The sequence below is a fragment of the Magnolia sinica genome, chromosome 15 (assembly GCF_029962835.1).
Source record: "Magnolia sinica isolate HGM2019 chromosome 15, MsV1, whole genome shotgun sequence".
In the NCBI taxonomy this organism is placed as follows: domain Eukaryota; kingdom Viridiplantae; phylum Streptophyta; class Magnoliopsida; order Magnoliales; family Magnoliaceae; genus Magnolia; species Magnolia sinica.
Window position 1 is genome coordinate 62,564,544 of NC_080587.1, and position 9,942 is coordinate 62,574,485.

A 9,942-nucleotide genomic window follows, 5' to 3' on the forward strand; every position below is an offset into this window, starting at 1 on the left:
CGATCCGATTGTCGTGACCGATTTGCCGACTCGATTATCGATCGATCCCGATTGTCGTGACCGATTTGCCGATTTTGATTATCGATCGATCCCGATTGTCGTGACCGATTTGCCAATTCTGATTATCGATCGATCCGATTGTTGTGACCGATTTGCTAATTCTGATTATTGATCGATCACGATTGTCGTGGCTGATTGTCTGGCCGATTGCCTATTCCGATTGATGTAACCGATTTGTCGACTCTGATTATCGATCGACCAGATTGTCGTGGCAAAATGCTGATTTCGATTGACGTGACCAATTTGTCGATTCCGATTATCATAGCCGATTGCTGATTCCGAATGACGTGACCGATTTGCCGACTCTAATTATCGATCAATCCCGATTGTCGTGACCGATTTGCCGATTCTGATTATCGATCGATCCCAATTGTGGCCGATTGCCGATTCTGATTAATGTGACTGATTTATCGATTCTGATAATCGATCGATCCCGATTATCGATGCCAAGTATCAAGGTTGACTCCGATTGTCGAGGCCAAGTGTCGATTTCAATTGTCGAGGCCGATTTCAATTGCCGAGGCCGATTGTCGAGACTTATATGGTGTATATGCGACTCGTAGTTGAGGCTCGTATATGTGGACTTATTGAGCAGGAGTTGTATACTCATTCATTCATTCATTTACTATCCACTTGGGCTGGTAGTGCACAACTATTTGTTACTTGTACCTTCGCAATGGTCAGGATTTCGGTTGGAGCGCGTGACTAACCCGAGATTAGGAGTTTACGACGTTGAGTCTGACTATCCAAAATTAGGTATAAGACTGGTTTGGATAGAAGTCCCTTGTGATGAACCCCATAGCTTGCGATATTACGTACTATCATCCCGACTTCACACTCCAGCATGATCATTCCATTCGCACCGCATATTGCATTACATTCGTGACATGTGGCATTTTGGGTTACCCGTGTTTCTGCACCTATATGGTTTAGATACGGCATCTAATATTTGACTCTTTATGACTCTTCATTTGTATAGTTGATCTGTATCGCGTATTCTGATATTGTTCCTCATTTGTATAGTTGATCTGTATCGCGTATTCTGATATTGTTCCTCATTTGTATAGTTGATTTATATTGCGTATTCTGATATTGTTTGACTCATGGACTTGTTAGTATTTTCGCTTACTCTAATTACTTTAATATTGCTTACTTAACACTTGCCTTATGCACACACTTTCACTACCCACTAAGCTTTCTATAAGCTTATGTACGATAGACGCATGCAGGTGACGTTAGGTTGCAGTAGCGTTGAGCTTGGAGCATGCAGCGGACCTCTGGAGTTTTGATTTTCGATATATGTATTTCCCTTTCAGTACTGTATTTAACTGTTTATATAGTAGATATGTGATGATAATGTTGCCTTTATAATTTGGGTATACTTGTGGTTATGCTTATTACGAGATAAATGTACACCGAAGAAAAAAAATCATCCTTATAGGATCCTAGGATCAGAATCTTGCGTATAGACATCGGTTTTCGAGAATGGGGTACTACAGAGGCTGTCGGCACCGGATTCGGCGATCGGGGTTCTTGTGAGTCTGATCTCCGGGTTTGGAGCGTGACAGTATGTCTAAAAAAATAGTTAGGCTAAGATAGATAGGCATGAGCACCACGAGAATACTATCTAGTTTTACACCTCACATGTTTACGTGCACAAACAAGATAAGTTCATGGCTAGCCAACATGTCCCTTAGCACGTTTTAACTCATGGCTATTAACAAGCAAATGGACAACCACTCGAGTTACGAGTACCCATGAGAGGTTAGCGAGTATCCTTTTTAGTATAACTGAGATGAGTCTAAGACAGGTTAGTGTTGTGGAAGATGGGATGGATTATGCCAGTTGATGGAAACTTGGTATATTTGTTCTCTCTTGAGGTTATGCGTTTCACCAGTCATACGTTGTATTTCGTGGTACACAACCGGTGTTTTTGGGTGGATGCACAACTTGACCGAGTGGGAGATAACTGTAAGGTGGGTCATCCAAGTGGGCCCCGCCCATTGGAAGATGGAGAGATAGACTCTGGAAGCTTCGGAACTGCTCATCTTCCCTTCCAGCCTTTAGTCTGGCAGTTTCGAAACTAGTTATCTCCTGCTATTGATGACATTCATGGTTGCATCTCTATATAATGGGCAAGAACCCATAACCAAATAATATAGAATCTCGAGCACAAATCTATAGAGTATAGAGAGGTATTGCGAGAGAAAAGTTAGGTTCTATACTACCACATGATTTACAATGTGAATCTTGTTTGAAGAAGAGTGTTCCGCTAGACCTCTTCTAATGCCAGCAAAAGCGGTGTAACCCTTTTCCGGTGCCGTGAGACGTATATGGGAAGATTCAACAACTGAGCATCCATCTTCCGCTATCATTAATTGGATCCAGAGAGTTGCTTTGAGTAGCCGTTTCTTTATATCAGGTGTTCAACTGAGTGAGATCAACCCCAAGACTTGAATTACTAAATATTTAATAATTAAACGAAAAAGTTTCTACACTGGCTCCTTCATGAGTATGGAAGTATCAAGGACTTAGATTGCTTAGGAGCCCCGCGGCTTTTATAAAATACAGAGATTTCACGTTCCAACGATTAGGGGAACTGTATCGTAATCCAGAACATTGGTCTTTTGTGTCCATGTGGATAGAGCATGCTAAAAGAATCTTTAAGATTAGAAGGTCAAAGTGATGAATATAAGGGCTATCTTCAATTGAATGTGGATCGTTGTATTCCACTTCTTAACCCATCAATCTGTAGGCAACAACAAATGAGAACTTTAAAATTTTCCCATTGAGGAGGTTTTTGAGCCACAGTCCTTCCATGACAGGACAAGAGAGACCTATGGCTTAGATCAATGAGCTGCATCAGCCAAGTAGGGCCCAGTTAGGGTCAGCCCAAGCCCAAGCTGATAATACAAGTTACGGGGCCTGAGAACTAACCTAAGCTGGGATGGCCCAAATTTTATAGTCCCAACCCTAACCCAATGAAAGGTCCCACCATAGCCTATCAACTCAATAAAGCGATCGGCCCATTGGTGAGTCTGTCCATTTTGTGGAGTAGTTGATTCAATTCCTAAGGTTTCTTTCTTCGCGAGAGTCATCAAAATGCTTGCTTCTTCGCCCCATATTTTGAGATGCTCTACCCTACCGATCAAGCAGTGATGCTGCTCATGATAGGCTTAGCTTAAGGTGATAACATTCAGTTCAGATAAGGTCGGTTCGCGAGACAGTATCATAGAAAGGAAATTATGTTGCTCAACCACCTAGCTTACTTCCTTGACTTTATGAACTGATTTCCTGGCTTGGGTGATTGCTAAGTCTAATCAAAGCGTTGTTTCCTGAAAGAGATAGGTACCGAGTATCTTGACACAATCCCCATCTTATTATTAATCAGGCCTGAATTTTGACCTAGTCCAATCTACCTGAGTAATTTGGGCCCAAAACTAGCTTGCAATGGGCCTGACACAAAGACACCATGGGCTCGTGAAATAACTTGAATACAAAAGGTCTCTTGGGTAAGAGAATGGTTGGGATTGGGTTGGGTTGGCCTGATGACCCCCAAAGGTTATGAATGGTGCTAATGGGCTTGAAAATCAAGGCCCACTTTGTAAACATGTGAAGATTAGCACATGGGCGCAAGTGGGGTAAATTTTTTTATTTTTTATTTTTTTTACACATGCACACGCACCCCCACACACTCACGCTAGTGGAATTTCACCACCTATGGGTACTCGAACCCTTAACCGGCAGTTGAAACTCCTGAGAGTCTACCACTCGAGCAAGAATAAGGACCCACAAGTGGGGTAAGTTATAAAGCCATTTAGTTGCTGGATTTGGATCTCTGGTTTCGTTCATGGGTTTTGGTAGGGGTTGGGTTTTAAATTCCTTGCCCATTTGATAGAGGGTTAGGCTTGGGTCTAGTAAATGAGTCCAACCTTAGTTGAGCCCGACCCTACCCAAACGCACCTATTGCCACCTTGGTTTTAAGAAGGAACTCTCACCTGCGCACCTTTGCACACATGTCATGGGCACAGAATCTGAACGGTTCACGTGACGAGGCACCCCTTCAAACTTTATGGACCCAATTTTTAGACTGATCCAAAACTCTAGTAGGCCATATCAAAGAGAAATGCAAATCAAGGGAAGAAACTGTTTCTTCTTTCCATGGCCCAACAGAGTTTTAAATCCGGCTGAAAGGCAAGTTAATAAGGTTTCAAGGGGTGCCGCATCACGTGTACCGTTCAGATTCTGTGCCAATGACACGTGTGAAAAGGTGCCCATGGGTTCTCACGTGAGAAGGTGCGCAGGTGAGTATTCCTCCGGTTTTAAGACTCGGGTGTGCCAATTGCTATATTTGCATGTATTTAATATACACAGCTTCTCTTGTATACTTCAACAATATTCTACATTTTTTGTATTAATACTTTATGCAAATCTCTTCCTTTTGCACCTATCCTGTGTGACTAACATTTTTGAATTCTTCTATATTTTTAATTAAATTCTAACATCCTTCTTTTTTTCCAACTATATATCCAATGTGTCTTTGAACTATTCTTTTATCTTTGGTCGCATTGCTTTATGGGGTTGAAATATCACTTATCCTAGTAAATTTGATGTGCCCACGGCTGGAACCCGAAACTTCTCAAGCTCGATGCATTGATTTTTCTAGCTAAAACTCAATTAATCATCTTGGGACGAATGGGAAACTTGTTCATGGGCTCGCTATTTTAGGTAAATATCTAATATGCTTGCACACTTAAGTGGTTAGTTTTGGAGGGTATTTTAATCATTGGTACCAAGGAAGATTTGCTTAATAGTCACTATGAAGATGATAACATTTTTGTACTTGGAGAGAAGGAGATACATAGTTACATTGCCCTTGACTACTTGGTGTTTATTGAAGGTTGTTAATATATGAATTAAGTGGTTAGGGTTACTGTTATATCTGTATAAAATTAAGTCCTATATTCTATGAAATAGACATTATGGGTTGTTTGGTAAACTTATTTTGAGCACTTGTCATTAAAATTTGATATTTTTAATGATTTTCGCTGATTCAGATCGTTTGGCAAATTCAACTTATTAAGGTGCCGTTTGATTAACCGGAGAAAAAAACCTCTAAAATTTAATGTAACTACAGAAAACTTAAAGTATTGAATTGTAATTTTGAAATAATTTTACAAATATATTTACACAAAAGTGAAAAGAAATTTTAATGAACCATCACTTTCAGCATTCAACCTTCACCATCAAGTATAGAAAATATTGATATTTTCAATAAAAAAAAATCATTTAAACACTTATTAAGTTGAATTTGCCAAATGATACAAATCAAAGAAAATTACTGAAAATATTAGTGGTAGGTGTCAAAAATAAATTTTATCAAGACCCGATATGAATCAGTAAAAATTACCAAAAATACCAATGATAAGTGTTGAAAATAAATTTTATCAAGACCCTAAGGAGCATTTGGATATTAAGTTACTTTAAATAAGCTACTTGTGTCATAAGTAACTTATCTTGATTTCTACTTAATTAGTAGATAAGTATGTTTGGTAAGCAACATACTTACATACTTATCATCCGGAAATATAAATGCATGTTTGGTTTCTAACATCATAAGTAATTATCACCCAAGTCTATTTGGTCACCCTCATATCCAATGACCATCATGAGGGGCTAATCTTTGATATGGATCATTCATTATGTGGACCCCACCTTTATTATCCATCATGGGGGGCCTACCTTCGATGAGGATCATTTATCATTAGGGGCCAACTTTTAATGTGCACCGTTCATTAGGTGGGGCCCACCTTTGATGTTGGTCATTTATCATGTGAGGCCTACCATTAATGTTATTCTCCATCATGGGGGGACCATCTTCAATATCCACTGCCCATTACTGGAGTCCACCTTTGATGTGGATCATCCATCATGTGGGCCCCACCTTGATGTGGATCATCAATCATGCAGGCCCACCATTATTAATTGCCCATCATGTGGATCCCACCTTTAATGTGGATGTAGATACCCTACCCAAAATGAGACTAATCTACTCCTCATACTTTGGCTGAGCTTTGATAAAATTATTCCTGGTCAACTCAAAAATCGTTAAAAATCTAATTGATCAAATGGGTAAGAGTTTAGGCACATCATAGGAACAACCGATGGACCTGATAAATCAAATCTTGGTCGATCATTCAGACCCTCTGGAAACTCTATTTAAACACCTTAAAGTCGTCTATATTCAACCCATAAAGCATCGCAAATCCAAATGGGTCACATATTAAGGGTCCCCAGCACCTATAACTGGGCATCGAGTCGAGTCAGATCGAGTTAAGGCTAACCTGACTCGATCCGATTTTGAAATAGGCCTAGCCCGAACTCAACTTGACTCGGTATCGAGTCTAGCATGCCCGAACTGATCCGAATCCAAGTATGGCTTGGACTAATCCGGACCGAATCCGGGTCTAGCTTGGACTAATCCAAACCGAGTCCAGCCTAGTCAAAAGTATTGAGTCTGTTCGAGTTGGCACCAATTCGAATCGAGAGATGAGGGAGTGGAGAGGAGAGAGAGAGAGGAGGAGGAGGAGGAGGGTGGTGACGGTGGTGGGTGATTGCCGTGCTTGGAATAGGAAGGAGGGAGGGAGTGGAGAGGAGAAAATGAGGAGGGTGGCGATGGTGGTGGGTGGTTGCCGAGCTTAGAAGAGGAGGAGGGTGAGGGAGGGAGAGAGAGGGTTTGGGATCGGGTTGGGGTCGGGTGCGGCATATAGGGTTAGATATACTTTAAAATTAAGGTTATGTATATATGTGTGTGTGTGTGTGTCTGAATTCGAGTCGAGTCGGTTTTGGATCAAGTCGAGTCTGACCGGATCAAGTTTCGGGTCGAGCCGGATTGAGTTACTGGGTAACTCGAACTCAACTCGGCTTGAATTTGGATTGGGCGAAGCCTACTTAGTTCGGATCGACTCACCCATTCGATTCATGTCGAGTCAGGTCTGAACGAGTCAGAAGAGTCGAGTCAGGCGAGTTGAGTCATCCCGTGCCCAGCTCTACCAGCACCTCCCGTAAGCAACCAACGGATCAAATCGATGAAATAAAAAAGTAGGCTCACAACTAGCCGATAGTGACATCATCATCCCTATTTCGATTTTTTCATCCAACAGGTGCCAAGGTACCTATTTTGTCAAACAAAATGGTGCCCCGTGGACCACCGATCTGCCATAAGCCGACAACCATCTAAAATACTTTTTACTTAACCAAAATCTATATTTAAATCCTATAGACGCCAAAATCTCTAAAATGAGATAGGTGTCTACCATCAATTCACTGCGAGCCAACGGTTTCAATCTATAAATGTAGCACAACAACTGTCATTTCAAAGGAGGTCGAGGCGCACAAAGGACTAGAGAGAGATAGGGGCAGCCATTTGAGGGTAGAGCCATTGCTAAAAAAACCTTCCAGAGCTAGTTATGCACTAGCCGTGGCGAGCCAAAGTTGGCGCATTGCCTTCTAGTCTAATTCGCATACTTATAAAGATCTGCTCGGTTCCCCTGTCAACTTCAAAAAATGCTTGACTACATCGTTACTTTACCCCAACTAAAAGCACGAATCTTCCAAGTCGAAGAAATTACTAGAGTCAAAGAATATGGATGGAATCAAAGATATTTGACCATTCCTTTTGTAAAAAAATGATGTCGAGTCTCCCCCTTTTCTTTCTTACATCTCAAATCAACTTATGTTCCAGTCTATCCATTCTAAAAACATTAACAACATATAGACTCACATTTTTATTTTATTTTTATGATTATCTTTTCAATGTACTTTATTTTTTATTTTATTTGCCTACCAAAGATCCTAAATCTTTCCAAATAAGGTTAGGTACTATTTATTTCATTCTTTACGTGTTCGGATTCCTAAACCCTACGGAGCGCTGCTAAATGCAGCGCAGCTTAAATTTCCTTAAAACCCATGCGGCCTGTTTCGCTGGTTGGATTAGATAGGCTTAGGTGGGATGCTAGGATGCAATTGCATCCGGTCCTGTGCCAAATCCACTCCATGTTTGGGAAGAGTGAAAAAGCTTGGAAGTAGGTTAGATGGAATCGTATTGGGTCCTGTGCCAATTTCACTCGATGTTAGCAAGTTGTGTAGGTCTTACCATGATGTGTGGGCTATATCCACACCGTCCACCCATTTTTTGAGATCACTTTAAAGCATGGGCCAAAAAATCAAGTAGATCTAAAGCTCAAGTGGACCCCACCATTGAAAGCAACGGGGATTGAATACTTACCGTTGAAAACTTCTTTGGGGCCATATAAGTTTTGGATCTGCCTCATTTTTAGGCCCATGCCATAAAATGAGGTTACAAAACAAATGAACAGTTTAAATATAACACTTGTGTCATTCTCAATAGTTTCAAATGATGGTGGGTATATCCTTTCAATGTACCACTGTATTTCGAATAAAGTAGGGAATTAAGCTATCCATGGTTTTTTGAATCTCCCTGCCATGGGTAATAATTATGTTTTTTTGAATCTCCACCCCCACCTGATCCTCTCCAATGCAACTGGCCCAACAGGCCATAAAATCGTGTAAACTAAAGACCCCATGGGCGGCTTCCTTTTCGGTGACCAATGCCCTTACTCAGAATAAAATATTCCTGAAATTATTTTAAAATTACATTAAATGAATATTGTAGTTTAATGAGAAATTTGCGACTGTACGACCCATTTATGGCCCATTTAGGAAACGACGCCCACCTTATTTTCCTTTGCGAGAATACGCTCCAGCTGTACGGAAGGCTTGCCAAAGGTCGAAAATGTCCCCTGCTTGTTCCTTCAAGCGGATATGTGGCGCTCGAAGACAAGCGCTGATACTCCTCGAACTCCGAGTTGTACGAACGGTTCAAAAGGGAGACGGATTGGCTACTCCCCCTAACACCAGCCCCGTGGCTGGTGGTCGGTGCCCTGTGGGCCCCACCATGATGTAAGTGTTTCATCCATTCCGTTAATCCATTTTTAAAGATCATTTTATGTCTTTATAAAAAAAAATTGTAGGGATATAAATCTTAGGTGGGCCACACCACAGGAGAAAAATAATGAATGGATATTCGCCATTAAAATCCTCCTAAGGCCCACTGTATTGTTTATTTGACATCCAATATGTTGATTTGGTCATAAAGACCCAGATGAAGAGAAAAAATAAATATCAGCTTAATCAAAAACTTTTATGGCACCCAAAATGTTTTTAATGGTCAAAATTTATTCATCACTGTTTCCTGTAATGTGGTCCACTTGAGATTGAAATATACTTCATTTCTTTTTCTATGTCATAAAATGATATATAAAAATAGATGGACGGCATGGATGGCACACATACATCATGGTGGGCCCCACAAAGCATCGACCACCAGCCAATGGCCGGTGTCAGGGGGAGTAGCCAATCCATTCCCGTTCAAAAGATATCAGAGTTACATGGGCCCCACAGTTACGTATTTATTATATCCACAACGTTCATCCATATTTCGAGATCATTTCGGAGCATTATCCAAGCAAAAAAAATCATATCTAAAGAGCAACTGGACCACACCACAAAGAGCATCAGAAATTTGATTTTCACCGTGGAAACTTTTGTAGGGCCCACCATAACATTTATTTTCCATCCAATATATTCATAATGTCACAAAGACCTAGATGAAGAGGAGAAACAAATTTTGTAATGATCCAAAACTTCTGGGACCCCTAAAAGGGTTTCAATGGTAGACGTTCAATCTTCCCCTGCCTTTTACAGTGTGGTCCACTTGATAGCTAAATCTGTCTTATTTTTCTTCCCAAGCGTTAGTACGAGTTCGCCAAATAGATGGACGGTTTGGATATAACACATACC